General features: G+C 44.8%; 4 non-coding genes across 4 annotated transcripts; all 4 read left to right on the plus strand.

Annotated features, from left to right (window-relative positions):
- Window positions 1–217: 217 nt before the first annotated feature.
- On the plus strand, window positions 218–290 carry trnaf-gaa (transfer RNA phenylalanine (anticodon GAA)). Its single transcript has one exon. It is a non-coding gene; the product is annotated as a tRNA-Phe (tRNA).
- Window positions 291–2,053: 1,763 nt separating this feature from the next.
- On the plus strand, window positions 2,054–2,126 carry trnaf-gaa (transfer RNA phenylalanine (anticodon GAA)). Its single transcript has one exon. It is a non-coding gene; the product is annotated as a tRNA-Phe (tRNA).
- A 992-nt stretch (window positions 2,127–3,118) lies between these two features.
- On the plus strand, window positions 3,119–3,191 carry trnaf-gaa (transfer RNA phenylalanine (anticodon GAA)). Its single transcript has one exon. It is a non-coding gene; the product is annotated as a tRNA-Phe (tRNA).
- Window positions 3,192–4,998: 1,807 nt separating this feature from the next.
- On the plus strand, window positions 4,999–5,071 carry trnaf-gaa (transfer RNA phenylalanine (anticodon GAA)). The gene has a single exon. It is a non-coding gene; the product is annotated as a tRNA-Phe (tRNA).
- The last annotated feature ends 14,073 nt before the right edge of the window (window positions 5,072–19,144 follow it).

A 19,144-nucleotide genomic window follows, 5' to 3' on the forward strand; every position in this document is an offset into this window, starting at 1 on the left:
ATATAATAGAGAGTTAATCAAGCACTTATCAACGAGCTAAGACAGGAAAATGAGTAACTGCAGCAGCTCAGTCTAACTTGCACACACCCATCATCTCCAAAATCACTGGGGGGTAGATGTCAGTCTCCATCAGCTGCTTAGTCCTGGTGCATTCTGTCACTGTAGATATACTGACGGATGATTGACTGGGGAAGGAGGGGGTGGGATCGTCATCACTGCCGAAATAGCTCAGTTGGGAGAGCGTCAGACTGAAGATCTGAAGGTCCCTGGTTCAATCCCGGGTTTCGGCATCATGGTCCGGTTCAATGGAGCATGTGTTCCTAGAGCTGAAGATGCCGAGTTCCTCAATTTTGAGCTCATCACAATGCTCGGATCAAATGTATCAGGGCACCCAGCAGCAAAATCAAATCAACACTAAAGTGCCCAAAGGTTCTTCTACTGTCCACGTGAGGCTTACTCCCATTCCCTAAGCATTCAAATGCAACAACCAAGAATAGGTGGCAAAGGAAGTCAGCCAGGGGGCTGCTGGTATCATCTGGCCCTTGTCTTTCATTCTTGGTGCTGCTTTCATCTTGGTTGGCATGACAGACAAAACCCTATCTTTAAAGAGCAAAACAAACAGAGCCCTGACACAGAAAGACAACAGCACTGATGGTGTTTGTTGTGTCTTGGTTGATGGCTTTGTCTTGATTACTAGAGAACATACTTGGTTGTCTTGACCCGTGCATCGACTTTTGAGCGTTGAACCACATCACTGCTAAAACTATGCACCCTTTGCCTTGGTCGTCATCTGCTTTTGAGCTACTGCAGGGAGCCACCACCTTTTCAAAGTTAGACCTCTGCAACACCTACCGCCTGGTCGGCATCAAGGAAGGAGATGAATGGAAGCCTTTAGCACTCAGTTTTGTCTCTTTGTGTACCCAGTGATACCTTTTGGACTTACAAGGGCTCTTTCTTTCTTCTGTTTGGTGAATGACATGTTTTGGGACTTCATCATCCACTTCATTGTCATTTTTATTGCGTATGTAAGTGTCCATGCCCCGAGACGATAATAAAGCTTTATATAATAGAGAGTTAATCAAGTACTTATCAACGAGCTGAAGATGCCAAGTTCCTCAATTTTGAGCTCATCACAATGCTCGGATCAAATGTATCAGGGCACCCAGCAGCAAAATCAAATCAACACTAAAGTGCCCAAAGGTTCTTCTACTGTCCACGTGAGGCTTACTCCCATTCCCTAAGCATTCAAATGCAACAACCAAGAATGCGTGGCAAAGGAAGCCAGCCAGGGGGCTGCTGGTATCATCTGGCCCTTGTCTTTCATTCTTGGTGCTGCTTTCATCTTGGTTGGCATGACAGACAAAACCCTATCTTTAAAGAGCAAAACAAACAGAGCCCTGACACAGAAAGACAACAGCACTGATGGTGTTTGTTGTGTCTTGGTTGATGGCTTTGTCTTGATTACTAGAGAACATACTTGGTTGTCTTGACCCGTGCATCGACTTTTGAGCGTTGAACCACATCACTGCTAAAACTATGCATCCTTTGCCTTGGTCGTCATCTGCTTTTGAGCTACTGCAGGGAGCCACCACCTTTTCAAAGTTAGACCTCTGCAACACCTACCGCCTGGTCGGCATCAAGGAAGGAGATGAATGGAAGCCTCTAGCACTCAGTTTTGTCTCTTTGTGTACCCAGTGATACCTTTTGGACTTACAAGGGCTCTTTCTTTCTTCTGTTTGGTGAATGACATGTTTTGGGACTTCATCAACCACTTCATTGTCATTTTTATTGCGTATGTAAGTGTCCACGCCCCGAGACGATAATAAAGCTTTATATAATAGAGAGTTAATCAAGCACTTATCAACGAGCTAAGACAGGAAAATGAGTAACTGCAGCAGCTCAGTCTAACTTGCACACACCCATCATCTCCAAAATCACTGGGGGGTAGATGTCAGTCTCCATCAGCTGCTTAGTCCTGGTGCATTCTGTCTGTCACTGTAGATATACTGACGGATGATTGACTGGGGGAGGAGGGGGTGGGATCGTCATCACTGCCGAAATAGCTCAGTTGGGAGAGCGTCAGACTGAAGATCTGAAGGTCCCTGGTTCAATCCCGGGTTTCGGCATCATGGTCCGGTTCAATGGAGCATGTGTTCCTAGAGCTGAAGATGCCGAGTTCCTCAATTTTGAGCTCATCACAATGCTCGGATCAAATGTATCAGGGCACCCAGCAGCAAAATCAAATCAACACTAAAGTGCCCAAAGGTTCTTCTACTGTCCACGTGAGGCTTACTCCCATTCCCTAAGCATTCAAATGCAACAACCAAGAATGCGTGGCAAAGGAAGCCAGCCAGGGGGCTGCTGGTATCATCTGGCCCTTGTCTTTCATTCTTGGTGCTGCTTTCATCTTGGTTGGCATGACAGACAAAACCCTATCTTTAAAGAGCAAAACAAACAGAGCCCTGACACAGAAAGACAACAGCACTGATGGTGTTTGTTGTGTCTTGGTTGATGGCTTTGTCTTGATTACTAGAGAACATACTTGGTTGTCTTGACCCGTGCATCGACTTTTGAGCGTTGAACCACATCACTGCTAAAACTATGCACCCTTTGCCTTGGTCGTCATCTGCTTTTGAGCTACTGCAGGGAGCCACCACCTTTTCAAAGTTAGACCTCTGCAACACCTACCGCCTGGTCGGCATCAAGGAAGGAGATGAATGGAAGCCTTTAGCACTCAATTTTGTCTCTTTGTGTACCCAGTGATACCTTTTGGACTTACAAGGGCTCTTTCTTTCTTCTGTTTGGTGAATGACATGTTTTGGGACTTCATCAACCACTTCATTGTCATTTTTATTGCGTATGTAAGTGTCCACGCCCCGAGACGATAATAAAGCTTTATATAATAGAGAGTTAATCAAGCACTTATCAACGAGCTAAGACAGGAAAATGAGTAACTGCAGCAGCTCAGTCTAACTTGCACACACCCATCATCTCCAAAATCACTGGGGGGTAGATGTCAGTCTCCATCAGCTGCTTAGTCCTGGTGCATTCTGTCTGTCACTGTAGATATACTGACGGATGATTGACTGGGGGAGGAGGGGGTGGTATCGTCATCACTGCCGAAATAGCTCAGTTGGGAGAGCGTCAGACTGAAGATCTGAAGGTCCCTGGTTCAATCCCGGGTTTCGGCATCATGGTTCGGTTCAATGGAGCATGTGTCCCTAGAACTGAACATGTCAAGCTCCTCAATTTTGAGCTCATCACAATGCTCGGATCAAATGTATCAGGGCACCCAGCAGCAAAATCAAATCAACACTAAAGTGCCCAAAGGTTCTTCTACTGTCCACGTGAGGCTTACTCCCATTCCCTAAGCATTCAAATGCAACAACCAAGAATGCGTGGCAAAGGAAGCCAGCCAGGGGGCTGCTGGTATCATCTGGCCCTTGTCTTTCATTCTTGGTGCTGCTTTCATCTTGGTTGGCATGACAGACAAAACCCTATCTTTAAAGAGCAAAACAAACAGAGCCCTGACACAGAAAGACAACAGCACTGATGGTGTTTGTTGTGTCTTGGTTGATGGCTTTGTCTTGATTACTAGAGAACATACTTGGTTGTCTTGACCCGTGCATCGACTTTTGAGCGTTGAACCACATCACTGCTAAAACTATGCACCCTTTGCCTTGGTCGTCATCTGCTTTTGAGCTACTGCAGGGAGCCACCACCTTTTCAAAGTTAGACCTCTGCAACACCTACCGCCTGGTCGGCATCAAGGAAGGAGATGAATGGAAGCCTTTAGCACTCAGTTTTGTCTCTTTGTGTACCCAGCAGTGACGTGCAGTCAGGGGAGGCAGGTGAGGCACGGCCTCACCTGTCATCGTGGAAATATAAAATTAAAAAATAAATTAAATGGTTATATTCATTCAGTGATTTGTATTTTAAAGTTCTTTTCCATTTAACTACACCATTTTTAGATTAGTTTTTCAAAATCGCTGAATTTTCGCATTTGCCGGTCAAATACTAAGAGACGAACGGTGAGGCACCAGCCCGGCGAGCCGCACCACGGATTGCGCAATCCGTGGTGCGGCTCAGTATAGTCATTGCCAATGACTACTAACTGTGCTGGCATGCTATGCAGTGAGACCGGATTACTTTCCCTTTGCATGTGGCTATTAAAATGTTCTAACACTTTACTATATGAACTAAATTTCCATATTTTAGCTGGTGTATATAATGCACAGTTTTTTTTTTGTTTTTTCATTAACAACTGTATGTGTGTGTAATGCATTCTTGTGTTGAGCGATCATGAAACTGCTGCGAAGAGACACTAGGTGAGGCACGCAGTTCTCGTGCCTCATGGTAGGGGGCGCTGGTGATCCCAGGGACTCTACGACTCCTCGGCGGCAAGCTACCATAAACAGTTAGCAAGGCCAGTTAGTTTTTCCTGTTGCTTGGCCTTATGTTCAACATGGAAGATTACATAACTCAACTGAAAGAATTTTCTAAACTGGACTTTCAATCGAAGCAGAAGATAATAATTAAAGGAAGACCAACACCGGAGCTAAAAGGTTTGCTTCAGACTATGTTAATGTTAAACAAAACAACTGTTGCCAATCAAATGGTGAATAAGCTAGAGTACCCAGTGATACCTTTTGGACTTACAAGGGCTCTTTCTTTCTTCTGTTTGGTGAATGACATGTTTTGGGACTTCATCAACCACTTCATTGTCATTTTTATTGCGTATGTAAGTGTCCACGCCCCGAGACGATAATAAAGCTTTATATAATAGAGAGTTAATCAAGCACTTATCAACGAGCTAAGACAGGAAAATGAGTAACTGCAGCAGCTCAGTCTAACTTGCACACACCCATCATCTCCAAAATCACTGGGGGGTAGATGTCAGTCTCCATCAGCTGCTTAGTCCTGGTGCATTCTGTCTGTCACTGTAGATATACTGACGGATGATTAACTGGGGGAGGAGGGGGTGGGCTCGTCATCACTGCCGAAATAGCTCAGTTGGGAGAGCGTCAGACTGAAGATCTGAAGGTCCCTGGTTCAATCCCGGGTTTCGGCATCATGGTCTGGTTCAATGGAGCATGTGTTCCTAGAGCTGAAGATGCCGAGTTCCTCAATTTTGAGCTCATCACAATGCTCTGATCAAATGTATCAGGGCACCCAGCAGCAAAATCAAATCAACACTAAAGTGCCCAAAGGTTCTTCTACTGTCCACGTGAGGCTTACTCCCATTCCCTAAGCATTCAAATGCAACAACCAAGAATGCGTGGCAAAGGAAGCCAGCCAGGGGGCTGCTGGTATCATCTGGCCCTTGTCTTTCATTCTTGGTGCTGCTTTCATCTTGGTTGGCATGACAGACAAAACCCTATCTTTAAAGAGCAAAACAAACAGAGCCCTGACACAGAAAGACAACAGCACTGATGGTGTTTGTTGTGTCTTGGTTGATGGCTTTGTCTTGATTACTAGAGAACATACTTGGTTGTCTTGACCCGTGCATCGACTTTTGAGCGTTGAACCACATCACTGCTAAAACTATGCATCCTTTGCCTTGGTCGTCATCTGCTTTGGAGCTACTGACGGGAGCCACCACCTTTTCAAAGTTAGACCTCTGCAACACCTACCGCCTGGTCGGCATCAAGGAAGGAGATGAATAGAATCCTTTAGCACTCAATTTTGTCTCTTTGTGTACCGAGTGATACCTTTTGGACTTACAAGGGCTCTTTCTTTCTTCTGTTTGGTGAATGACATGTTTTGGGACTTCATCAACCACTTCATTGTCATTTTTATTGCGTATGTAAGTGTCCACGCCCCGAGATGATAATAAAGCTTTATATAATAGAGAGTTAATCAAGCACTTATCAAAGAGCTAAGACAGGAAAATGAGTAACTGCAGCAGCTCAGTCTAACCTGCACACACCCATGATCTCCAAAATCACTGGGGGGTAGATGTCAGTCTCCATCAGCTGCTTAGTCCTGGTGCATTCTGTCTGTCACTGTAGATATACTGACGGATGATTGACTGGGGGAGGAGGGGGTGGGCTCTTCATCACTGCCGAAATAGCTCAGTTGGGAGAGCGTCAGACTGAAGATCTGAAGGTCCCTGGTTCTCCCATTCTTGATAGAATGGGAGACAAAACCCTATCTTTCAAGAGTAAAACGAACAGAGACCTGACACAGAAAGACAATAGCAATGATGGTGTTGGTTGTGGCTTGGTTGATGGTTTTGTCTTGAGTACTAGACAACATACTTGCTTGTCTTGACCCTTCCGAGCTTTGAACCAGATCACTGCTAAAAATAAACATCTTTTGGTTGGTTGGTTCGGTTGTCATGTACTTTTGAGCAACTGCAGGGAGCCACCACCTTTTAAAGGTAGATCACTGATTCATATGAAGATATGAAGCTCAGAGGTGGCAGGTGAAGGCAGACATCACCAAGGTCTGAGCAGTGGTGGAGCAGCTAGTCCATATAAGCCGTATATATTCACAATCCTTCCTATGGTTTGCTATCCAATTGGCTATTCATCTGATTTCAGTAGACTTGCCTTATCCCTCACTGTCTCGGCTATCCCAAGGTTCCTTTCTACCTAATGGGGCAATAAGACACAACCACACCTCGGTAAGCCTCAGGAGCATGATAAAATGTCATTCAATTGTAATAAGAAATGTCTTCAAACCCAATCAAGTGTCTCCACCTTCCAACAGCCGCTGTGCTAAGTCACTTAAAAGGGGAAGTCCCATTTTGACAATTATCCTGACACTGGCAGAACAACATATTAATTCACAATACTAAAGTACTCTTCCATGCCCATGCTTCTAAAATTATTTGTATCTGCCAAAAATATTAGCAAAGTCACATGCAGAATGCAGTTACATAGAAGTGAACATAAAGGCCATTGTAGACACTGTTTACAGCAGTGGTGACTGAAAACCTCTAGTATGATATTAAAACAGATTTTTTAAATGACAATTTTAAAGTAGGCAGCACTGATATTTTTGAAAAAATAGCAATTTATTTCCAGTATAAATAAATAAATAATTGACCTGTTTCAAATTCGTCAGTACAAAAGTAATTTGGAGCAATTACTTTTGTATTGACAGATGACCTAATATATTTCAGTTGAAATATATTAGGTCATCTGTTATTTATAGTTTCATCTATGGAATGATGTGCAGTAAAAGCCAGCGTGGACACGATGAAATGAACTGACTGCTAATTTGAGTACTTTCATTGTTTTTTCTCACTCATTTTATGATTTTTTTTTCTGGTTATTTTTTTTAAATGTCTTATAGTCATTTAATTGATTTTTCAAAACAACAATAACAAAACAAAATCAACAACAAAATCTAAATATCTGTGACCCCACCCCTCACCCTTTGTCACTTCTCCCAGTTCTTTTTGGTTCTGTTTGTTTTCCCTGTTCGTAGTTGGTGTGAAACTGAAGCCTCCTCTACATAAATTGAACCAATTTTAGGAAAATATGTCTTGGTTTATTAGTAGGGTGACGAGGCAGGTCTTGAAGAGAAGAGAGTCACACTGCTCCCCCCCTCATTCCTCTCTGCCAGACTGAGGCATCCAGTTTGAACCACTATGGGGCAATTTAAAAGACATATGGAACCCCTAACATAATCAGGATTATAAAGCTCAGCATGAGCTACAAAAAAAGTTCTTAATTTAAACATAAAACATAATCAAATAAATTTCAACATTTTTTTTTGTTTGTTTTAAGACTGTCATGTCTGACCATGCCTATGGTCAATTGATGTAATAATCGATAGAACACTCGATTACAGCATGCTCCAAATTCAATTTTTTCTTAATCTATGTACAGTTGTGTTCAAAATAATAGCAGTCCAACATGACTAACCAGGTTAATCAATCTTTTTGGTAGAAATCATATTACAACATGGCAAACAATTTACCAGTAGGTGTAGTAGAGTCATAGAAAACCAACAGACCCAACATTCATGATATGCACACTCATGAGTCTGTGTAATTGAATAATTAATTGAAAGGGATGTGTTCAAAATAATAGCAGTGTAGAGTCCAATCAGTGTGGTCATTCATTCTGTGAAAAAACAGGCGTCAATCAGGAGGCCCTTATTTAAGGATGAACCCAACACATGTTGTACATGCATTTTTCACTGAAAACCTGAGAAAAATGGGCCATTCCAGACATTGTTCAAAAGAAAAGTGTTCTTTAAAATGTTGTTGAAAAGGAGAAAACATGTAAAGAAGTGCAAAAAACGACAGGCTGTTTGGCTAAAATGATCTCCAGTGCTCTAAAATGGAAAGCAAAGCCCGAGAGAAATGGACGAAAACGGAAGACTACCATTCAAATGGATCGAAGAATAGCCAGGATGGCAAAGACTCAGCCAATGATCAGCTCCAGGGTGATCAGAGACAGTCTGATGTTACCTGTGAGTACTGTGACAATTAGAAGAAACCTGTGTGAAGCTAATCTGTTGGCAAGAAACCCCCATAAAGTCCCACTGTGGAAAAAAAGGCATGTGCCAAGAGGTTACAATTTGCCAAAGAACACATCAACTGGCCTGTAGAGAAATGTAGAAACATTTTGTGGACTGATGAAATTAAGATTGTTCTTTTTTGGTCCAAGGGCCCCAGACAGTTTTTCAGATGTCCCCCAAGCACTGAATTCAAGCCACGGTATGCTCTGAAGACAGTGAAGCATGGTGGTGCAAGCATCATGATATTCGAATGTTTCTCTTACTATGGTGTCGGGCCTATTTATTGCATACCAGTGATCATGGATCAGTTTGCATATATCAAAATCCTTGAAGAGGTCATGTTGCCTTATGCTGAAGAGGAAATGCCCTTGCAATGGGTGTTTCAAATAGACAACGACCACAACCACACCAGTAAGTGAGCAGCATCTTGGTTCAAGACCAACAAAATTAAAGTTATGGAGTGGTCAGCCCAATCCCCGGACCTTAATCCAATAGAAAAGTTGTGGGGTGACATCAAAAATGCTGTTATTGAGCCAAAACCAAGAAATGCAGAGGAATTGTGGAAAGCTGTCAAATCATCCTGGGCTGGAATACCTGTTCACAAGAGCCAGAAGTTGGTTGACTCCATGCAACACAGTTGTGAAGCAGTTCTCAAAAACAGTAGTTATACAACTAAATATTAATTTAGTGATTCACAGGAATGCTAATTCCTAAAGATTTTTCAGTTCATAAAGTGAATATTTAAGTTTATAAAGAAAAATGCAGACAGTGCTATTTTTTTTGAACAGCCCAACATTCATTTTTCTTAATTTCCTGTTAAGTAATTGGAAAAATTATACATTTTTCTTCATGTTTTGATTTAGAATATAATGTGCAGTGTTCCCAGTGCCTGGAAATAAAAACAATTTAAGGATTCCGAGCTTTACTCATGCTTGTAAATGCACTGCTATTATTTTGAACACAACTGTATATAAATACTGGATACACATGTTATTGAGCTTACCTGTGATGCGGCACCTGAGCTGGTAGCTCCACCCGATCCACTGTCCTCAGCCATCTTGGAATTTGGAGCATGCTGTGTTTGGTATAACGCAGATCGATTACTCCGCCCTGTGACGACATTTCAACACTTTTCTACTCGTACCCACAAACCTGAAATCATGTCCACACAGAAGGGAAGACTTCATAGTCTATGGAGTAAGATAACTGTCAAAAAGATGTGTGCATAATTCTAACAGTCGTATTCGTATTTGTAAGTCAATAAAATTCTTGTACCTAAATCTGCACTGAAACATATGTGAGTCTGAGAAATTGTGTGGATTTTTATGTGAGTAATCTAAATGCTGTGAGTGCAAAGTCTTGTGAATACAACTCTAATTTCTTCGACTACTGCGGCGACAGAAGTGTAGCAAAAGTCACATGTGTAAAGAGAGCCAGTTGTAAAGTTGGAACTGCCGACTTGTGTGTGTTTTCAGTGACTCGAGCAAAACTTTAAGACATTCCAACCATTAATATCTGCGCAGCAGATTTCTTTGCACATTTACAAATCTTATTACAGACACGGATCTGAACACGGACACACAGATCATCACACAGATTGCGATGCACACACATGGATTTAGTTACCAGATTCACTTACGTGTACACACACACTGTCAGGACTCGAGGAGGAAGAGGACACACAAGCGGTGGCTGATGAAAGCAAGGTGCAAGTTTATTTACAGTGATCGATAGAGGTGCAAAGACAAGGGGGTCCAGGGAGGCGAGGGGGGAGGCGGCTGAAGCGGGTCGAGAGGCTGAAGGAATTCCCAGGTGGTGAGGGGCCAGCTGTGGTACGGCGTGGAGCGGCGGGTTGACGAAAAGCCGGGGTTCCGAAAGGACGAGCAGGAACTGACACGGGGATTGAGAAGTAGTCAATGATCCAGCGAAGAGTGATGGTCTGCTGGCAGCTTAAAAAGACCCTGCCTGATGGCTTGATCCGTAGCAGGTGTGGTGATCTCCGCCCTAGGGAGGCGGAGACACCGGAACCTCCGCTGTGGCCCGCAGGACAAACACACATGTATACAGACACACACACACGCAGACCCTCCCCCTAGGTTATGACAGTACCCCCTCCTCAACGGGAGCCTCCTGGCGACCGAAACTTCTCGGGATGGCGCCGCCGGAACTCCCGCACCATGGCCGCATCCAGAATGTTAGCTCGGGACACCCAGGATCGCTCTTCGGGACCGTAGCCCTCCCAGTCCACCAAGAACTGATAACCCCGCCCCCGACGGCGGGCGTCCATAATGCGATGGACGGTGTAGATCCGCTGGCCATCGAGAAAACGGGCAGGAGGAGGTGAGGCAGCTGGAGGGCACAAAGGACTGGTGGCAACAGGCTTAAGTTGGGAGACATGGAAGACGTTATGGATGCGCATGGTACGAGGGAGTTTGAGGCGGACAGACACAGGGTTAACGATGGAGTCGATCTCGAAGGGCCCCAGGAAGGTGGGGGCCAGTTTCCTAGACTCGGCACGGACTGGAACATTTTTTTTTTTTTTTTTTTTTTTTAAGCCTGTCATGTCTGGTAGATCTCGCAAGCAGAACTGTGATCTGAATGCGCTGTTGTGCCAAACATATTTGCTATTTCAAGATGAGCTCTATAGGTTCTCAATAGGCTCTTCTTGTTGCTGTTCCAACCCTTTATTTTATTTATCTGAGTTATTTTTCCACATACTATGCAACAGCCAGAGCTGACAGGCTGAAAAAGAGGAAAATAAAGAGAAGAAAAAGGGAGAGAGAAAGGGAGTAAAAAAAAAAAAAAAAAAAAAAAAAAAAAAAAAAAAAAAAAAGGGGGAAAGAGCACAAGTCCACCAATCAGATACTTCATCACTTTAACATATAAAAAAATACTATCAATACTTGCAAAAATAAATTTGTGTGTGAAAAACAAAACCAACAAAGCATGCCACGCACACCAACAACTTTGCTGAGTTGTGACCGAGTGGGCGCTTGTGTCTGTGTCATGTTTGTGTCTGTGCCATGGAACGTACCCACCAATGAGGGCAAAACGCTGCAGCTCCACCCATCAGAAGCCAGAGGCAGGTACGGAAAGCCCCCGGAACCCCAGGCCACCAGCAGCCCACCAAGAGCCAGGAAGACCCCCGGCCACTCAGTCCAAAGACAACCGCACACCTACCCCAGCAGACGGGAGAGGGTGGTCTCAGACGGAGCCCCCCCAGTCGAGGAGCGAGGGCTCCAGGGAACCCAAGGCGATGAGAAGCCAGCCCCCCCCCAGCGGCCAGCCCCCTGCACTGGCCGGCGGCAGGGCTCCCGGGCCCACGGCACCCAAGGACCGCCCGACCCTCCACAGAGCCCCCCCCCACGCCGAGGAAGCCAACGCAGCCCCGCACCGCACCCCCAAGGGGGGCAGGCCAGTACCCACGCCAGAACACCCAGCCCCACCCAGGAACTCCGAGGCACCCCCATCCCAGGGGGGTAGGGGGGAGGAGGCAACCAGCAAGGAGCGGCCAGGAGGCAAGGCACAAGGCCCAGACCCAGGTCCAGCCATACATACAAACACACCCAGACACCCGTGTACACATTTATACACAGATACTCATACATGCCCATACATACTTACCCACACACAGATATGCCATACATACACATTCACTCACCCACCCATACTCACGGAGACGGTGACAAATACACAAAGACACACATTCATCCATAGCTACCCACCCTCTGAAGGCGGGGCAAGTGGAAACCACCCCAGGGCCAACAGCGACCCCAGGACGCCACCAGCCCGGTCCCCAAGGAACCACCCGACCCCTACCCCGGGCGAGACGCAAGAAATCGGGGTGTAAGATGACCCATCCACCCCTCCTCCTCCCCAACTTGTAGGTCTATGTGTTAATGTTTGTGAGTGAATGAGGTGTATAGGGTGCAGTTAAAATTGAGGGGACAGTTATGCCACAAGCGCCAACTGTTGGTCGTCAGCGCTTGCCCACACTGCCCCCCCAAAACCCTCCATGTCTAAAGTGCAAATAAAATTTGGAGACAGACAGTGACGAGGATCCGAGTGGGGCCACCTCAGCGGCCCATCTCATCAACCTCTGATTAACATGCCTGCCCCAAAGGTCCTATGTGTATCAGGGTGTAAGTGTGTATGTGTTGTGAGTTATAATGACTAAAGTGCAATTAAAACGGAGAGGCAAGGGGTGGTGCAGCTCTCCACGTGGCCTCTCCATCCTACATCTGTGAGTGATGTGTATTCTGTGTGTGTGTGTGTGTGTGTGTGTTTGTGTATGGGGAGGGGGAGGGGGGGGGGGGCATATGACCAGGAAAAATCCTGGAAGAAGAGAGCCAGCTGGCCGCTGGCTCAATAGGCACCCCGACCTCCCACACCCCAGCACAGGGCAGGGGGAGGTGAGCCCGGGGCCGTGGTGACAGCATCCCGGAGCACTGCAGCACCCGAGGTTGGCGCCCTCGCCCCCACCGCAGAGGGCGGCCCGCTCCTCCTAGATGCCCATTCACTCAACAATAGACACAAACAGGCGACAGGACATACTGGCCTGGGCATGGAAATGCAGTGCCCAGTCCCCCCCAACCACCCCACCGCGGCCCCATCCCCCACCCCACCCCCCTGCAATGCAGGCACCCCAGGGCCCCAAAAGCGTAGACCGGACATCCCGACGTCAGGCCAACCCACCACACCCGGCGGCGCGGCCGGGCCAGCAGAGGCCCCCCCCGCGCCAGGGGGGGCCCACCGGGAGCCGGCGCGGCCCCAGTGCCGGGGCCCCAGACCCCAGCCCCCAAGCCATACAGGGAAGACCAGCCAACCGACCGAGGGCCGGCACCACCCCCCCAAGCACCCCGCCCACACCCCAGGACCGAAGGCAGCACCATCCAAGCCCCCAACACCATCAACCAGGACAGGCGCACAGACATCACCAGAAGGTCGCCCCAGGACCCCAGCCTCAGGAGGCTACCAGCTACCCAGGCCCCCGGAGTCCCCCCCCACCCCCCCCACAAAGCACATCAGGAGCAGAGCCCGCAGCCCACCACCCCCACTAAGTAATGGAGCTGAGCAGTGGGAACCAAAGAGAGTCAAATTCCTCCAATTTGTTTTTAGAAGAAGCAGACATTCTCTCTAAACTAACATGATCTACTAATAAATTTCTGTACTGAGTAATACATAGTTTATTTTTTGTCTTCCAGTTCATGAGGATCATCTTCTTAGCGATGCACAAGGCAGTAAGAACTATGTGTGATATATTTAACTCCATAATTAATTCACTGACATCACCTAAGATGCATAGTCTGGGGGAAGTTGGGATATGACAGCTAAACCATGTGGATAGATCTTCACAAATCCTCTGCCAAAATCTCTGAACTGGTACACAAGACCACAGAGCGTGTAGATGATTATCCTCTGAATTGCTTGTACAGTGGGTGCATATGTTTGAGTGTGTAAGGCCCATTTGGAACATCCTTTGTCCAGTGTAGTATGTTCTATGGAGAATCTTATATTGTACAAGTTGTATTTGGGGTCTTTTAGTCATTTTGAAGATATTTAAACATATTTCTGTCCATAAATTTTGATCCAGGTTGACAGAAAGATCACGCTCCCATTTTGTAATTGGGAGGGAAACTGAATCATCAGTTTTTATTAATAATTTATATAATTTTGATAACAATTTTGGGGTACAGAGGTTAAGAAATTCTGTTACCCAAGTAGGCATTTCTAGATTCAATTGATTAAGGTTAAATCTTCCCTGTAGGACGGACTTAACTTGTTGATATTCCAGAAATCTACCGTTGCCAATTCTATATTTTGATATAAGTTCTTGGAACGTGATAAAATTTCCATCTTGGATAATATGTTCTAAGTTATTTATACCCTTATCACGCCATAACGGAAAATTCAGCATTTTCTTTTTCTGACAAATATCTGGATTGTTCCAAATGGGTGTTAGTTTACAGGGGATGAGTGAAGACTTAGTTATTTTTAAAAATTCCCACCAGGCTGTCAGAGAGGTATTTATACTAAGGACTTTATAGCAGTTATGATGTTTAATACTGGAACTAATGAAAGGTAAATCTGAGATTTTTATTTTTCCACAAAACGCCTGTTCTAGATCCAGCCATGGGTTGTCTAATGAATTGGATTTGATCCACTTTGAAATATACTGCAATCTACTGCTTAAGAAATAGTAATAAAAGTTTGGTAATTCTAGACCTCCACTGTGTTTTGGCTTTTGTAAAGTTTTTAAGCTTATTCTTGACGGTTTGTTTTTCCATAAAAATTTTGAGATGTTTGAATCTAGTGACTTGAACCAAGGAATAGAAGGTTTATTAGGGATCAATGAAAATAGATAATTAATTTTTGGTAAAACCATCATTTTAATGGCAGCAACTCTCCCCATGAGTGATATAGGTAAACTGTTCCAACGTGTGAGATCATCCTCTATTGTTTTTAATAAGGGGATATGATTTAATCGTACCAAGTCTGAGAGCCTGGCGGAAAAATTTATGCCTAAATATCTAATATTTCCTGACTTTAGTGGGGTCCTAGAGGTTCTCTGGAAATTACAATTCAGAGGCAAAACTGTTGATTTACTCCAATTGATAGAGTAATCAGATATAGATGAGAACTTATCTATCAGTGTGATAGTCTTCAAAAGAGAGCCTTGTGAATTCCCAAGGAAAAGTAATACATCATCAGCATAAAGGCTAAGTTTATGGTCCATATTTTCAGTTTGAATCCCTTTAATATTTGCATTTTGACGGATTGCTGCTGCTAGCGGCTCAATGAAAATTACAAAAAGAGAGGGAGAGAGTGGGCAGCCCTGCCTAGTGCCCCTCTGCAGACTGAAACTTTGTGAAATGAGATCATTTGTCCTAACACGCGCATTCGGAGAGCTGTGTAGTGTTCTGATCCAGTTTATAAAGGATGAACCGAATCCAAATTTTTGCAGAACTGCTAGTAAGAATTTCCAATTTACCCGATCAAATGCCTTCTCTGCATCTAAAGACACGATTGTCGTCTCTAATTTGTTAATAGAACAATAGTCTATTATATTTATCAGTCGACGTGTATTATTGGCTGAGTGCCGACCCTTGATAAAGCCTGTTTGATCTGGATGTACAATAAATGGAGTAATACTTTCTAATCTTTTGGCAAGGGCTTTGCAAATTATTTTAAGATCTACATTAATGAGAGAGATTGGCCTGTAGCTGGATGGGAGTGTGGGGTCTTTGCCTGGTTTAAGAAGCAGGCTAATGTTAGCAGAGTTTAAGGTTGGAGATAAGATGTGGTCATTCTGAATCTGAGTTACCATTCTGAAAAAAATGGGAGCTAGCTCAGACCAAAATTCTTTATAAAACTCGGCTGGAAAACCATCTGGGCCTGGGGCTTTATTATTTGGGAGATGCTGTAGGGCTTCACTAAGTTCAGACAATGAAAGAGGTAAATCCAGAGCTGCAGCCTGGCTGTCATTTAGTTTTGGTAGATTTATATTATTAAGAAATTCTTCAATTTCAGTATCAGATGGGTTAATCTGTGGTGAATATAAGGCTTCATAGAAGTCTCTGAAAGAGTTATTTATTTGTTGTGGGTCATGAGTAATAATACCAGTCGAGTCTTTAATAGAAAAAATAGCTGTTTTTTCTTTATTCAGTTTTAATTGCTTGGCCAGGAATTTTCCAGATTTATTTCCACGCTCAAAGTTTTCCAAACGCAGCCTCTGCAACATAAATTGTGTCCTTTTATCAATTATTTCATTTAGCTCCAGTTTCAGTTTCCTCAGGCTGATAATTGTATGTTCTTGTGGTGAAGCGGCATAAGCAGTTTCTAAAGATTTAATTTTTTGTTCTAATTCTAACACAAGTGCTTTTTCTTTATTTTTCCTATGCGAGCAGTAAGATATTATTTTGCCCCGCATTACTGCCTTTCCTGCTTCCCAAAGAACACATGGTGATATTCCTGGAATATCATTATATTCTAAGTATGCTGACCATTCCTTTTTGAAATAATTAATAAAATCTTCTTCTTTAAGTAATGATGTATTAAATCTCCAGTTCCTGATTGGTGGTGTGACTCTTTTCTGTGTCAGAGACATAGACACCGGTGCATGATCGCTAATAGTGATAGGGTGAATCTGAGTGTCTGTGATATCCATCATTATGGAGCTGCTAACTAAAAAGTAATCTAAGCGGGAATGAGATTTGTGTACTGGTGAGAAATAACTATAATCTCTCAAAGTAGGGTGATGTGAACGCCAAGCATCGCAAAGTCCAAAATCCTTCATGTACTGTTTAAGAATGTCTGCAGACTGCCAGTTCCTCTGACTCACTGCTGTACTGAGCCTGTCAATATCTGCATTAAGTACCAGGTTGAAGTCTCCTCCTATTACAAGTGTGGTGTCAGAGTGATCTGAGAGTGAAGTGAACAAAGCATGAAAGAAGGAGGGGTCATCAACATTTGGTCCATATATACTAGCAATACATAAATCTGTATTCTGTATAGATAAATTAAGTATTATAAATCTACCTTCAGGGTCTATTGTACTGTTGCTAATGTTAAAGTTTATCTTCTTGTTAATCAATATAGCTACACCTCTTTGTTTGGAGTTATAGCAGGCTGAGTACGTGTGAGGGAACTGTGGAGAGGAAAGAGTGAGCACAGATGTTTTGGACACATGTGTCTCCTGTAGAAAAACAACATCTGCTTTTAAGTCTTTTAACCGATTAAAAATTTTTAGTCTCTTTTCCCTCGAACCAGCCCCGTGCACATTCCATGAGACAAATCTGAGTGTGCTCATATTTAAACTAACTGATGGACTGTTGTGTGCTCACTAAGGATGTGTGTGTGTGTGTACATATGTTCTGTATGTTGGCGTGTGCCCTTTATATTGATGTGTGCGTGTGTATGTGCGCTGTATGTTGGTGTGTGTGCATCTGCGCTGTATGTTAGTGTAGTAAACTGTAGCATTGTAAGTGACGTAAACATATTGCTGAGTGTAGAAAGAAAAAAGACGTGTAAAAAGTGACCTAAGTGACATAAGAATGAAATTAGATGAGGGGAAAACAAAACAGAACAAACAAACAAACAAACGATCACGGTACTATGCTGACTCGTCGGCGTTAATGGTACTACTTAGACAGATTTAGACTATTTAATGGTACTGTTTAGTTGGTTGAAAAAAAAACTCAGAAAAGAACGTTAATATGGACACAGATCACCTGATCGATCAGCTGAGCCATGGCGTGGTGTTTTTGTCTCGGTAAAGCTGTCCGTTTACATACAGTTTGTCCACGGCGATGACAGCCCGGGAGCCTCCCTGCATGAACTTCTTCCGGATGGGGAATAGGGCCTTGCGTCGCTCCAGAATCTCCTTTGGAAACTGGTCGTTGACGCTGAAGTCCGTCCCTCTCAGCTCCCGGCCGCGGCTCTTCACCAGCTCTTTTTCTTTGAAGTGTTCGAATTTGGCCACGATCGGTCTGGGTCTGCGTGCTCCGGGTCGCTTCCCTCCCAGGCGGTGGACTCTATGGAAGGCGATGGTCTTCACGGCGTCCTCCGGGAGCTTCAGGTGAGTTTGGATAAATTCCTTCACTGTAGCCTCCGGGTCCTCCTCTGCCTTCTCCGGGATACCTGAAAACACAAGATTTTCTCTCATGCTGCGGGCCTGAAGCTCGATAATCGATTCTTTAATTTTCTTATTTTCTTCTGAGAGCCGGGTCGTTTCCTCGGTGAGGGAATTCACCGACTCTCTGAGGACAGCGTTTTCAGCAGCCAGTGTTTCCACCTGATGCTGGCTGAACTCGACTGACTCCCGCAGGGCCTGAAACTCCTTGTGAAGGATTTCAACCAGGGCCAAGCGGGCGTCAAAGCTGGACAATTTGTTATTAATGGACTCCAGAATGTCCACAATATTGGTGGTGGGTGACGAAGTTGCCTCTGGGGAATCTTCTGGGCGGCTTCTTTTTGTGGACGGCGTTGCTTTGCTGGTGGAGGGAGTCGGCGTCTTGTCTGTTTTCCCCATGACGACTCGCTCAAAACACCCGTCGATGTACCGCAGCAAACTATCCAGGTCCTCTTCACCGTCCTCCAGATTGTTGTAAATAATTTAAGTTAGGCTAAGAAACTACCTATATTTTTTGGTTTTAAGCCTGTCTAGTTATAAATTGGCGAAAAAAAAAAAAAAAGGCTAATCACGCAAATGTTTGCTGATAGAGTCACGCCGCCATTAACGATACTGCCGAGATTCACAAAGTCTCGCGTGACTACAGCATAGTCTCCGTGACTCCGTGTGTCTCAGAGACTCTCTCTCCTCTCAGAGACTCTCAGAGACTGGAACATTTTTCGTGGAGAGCCATACCTTTTGGCCTGGTTGGTAGTCCGGCGCAGGGGTCCGATGGCGATCAGCGATGCGTTTGTTTTGCTCCTTCGTCCGAAGTAGAGCTGCGCGGGTGGACCTCCATAGCCGGCGACAGCGGCGAAGGTGATGCTGGACGGAGGGAATGGTGAGATCCTCCTCGATGGCAGGGAGGAGTGGCGGTTGGAAACCCAAGGAGGCCTCGAAGGGGGACACCCCTGTGGCGGAGGAGGAGAGAGAGTTATGTGCATACTCAACCCACGCCAAGTGGGAACTCCAGGTGGCCTGATTGGTGGACGCCAC

The sequence above is a fragment of the Archocentrus centrarchus genome, chromosome 10, assembly GCF_007364275.1.
Source record: "Archocentrus centrarchus isolate MPI-CPG fArcCen1 chromosome 10, fArcCen1, whole genome shotgun sequence".
Lineage (NCBI taxonomy): Eukaryota > Metazoa > Chordata > Actinopteri > Cichliformes > Cichlidae > Archocentrus > Archocentrus centrarchus.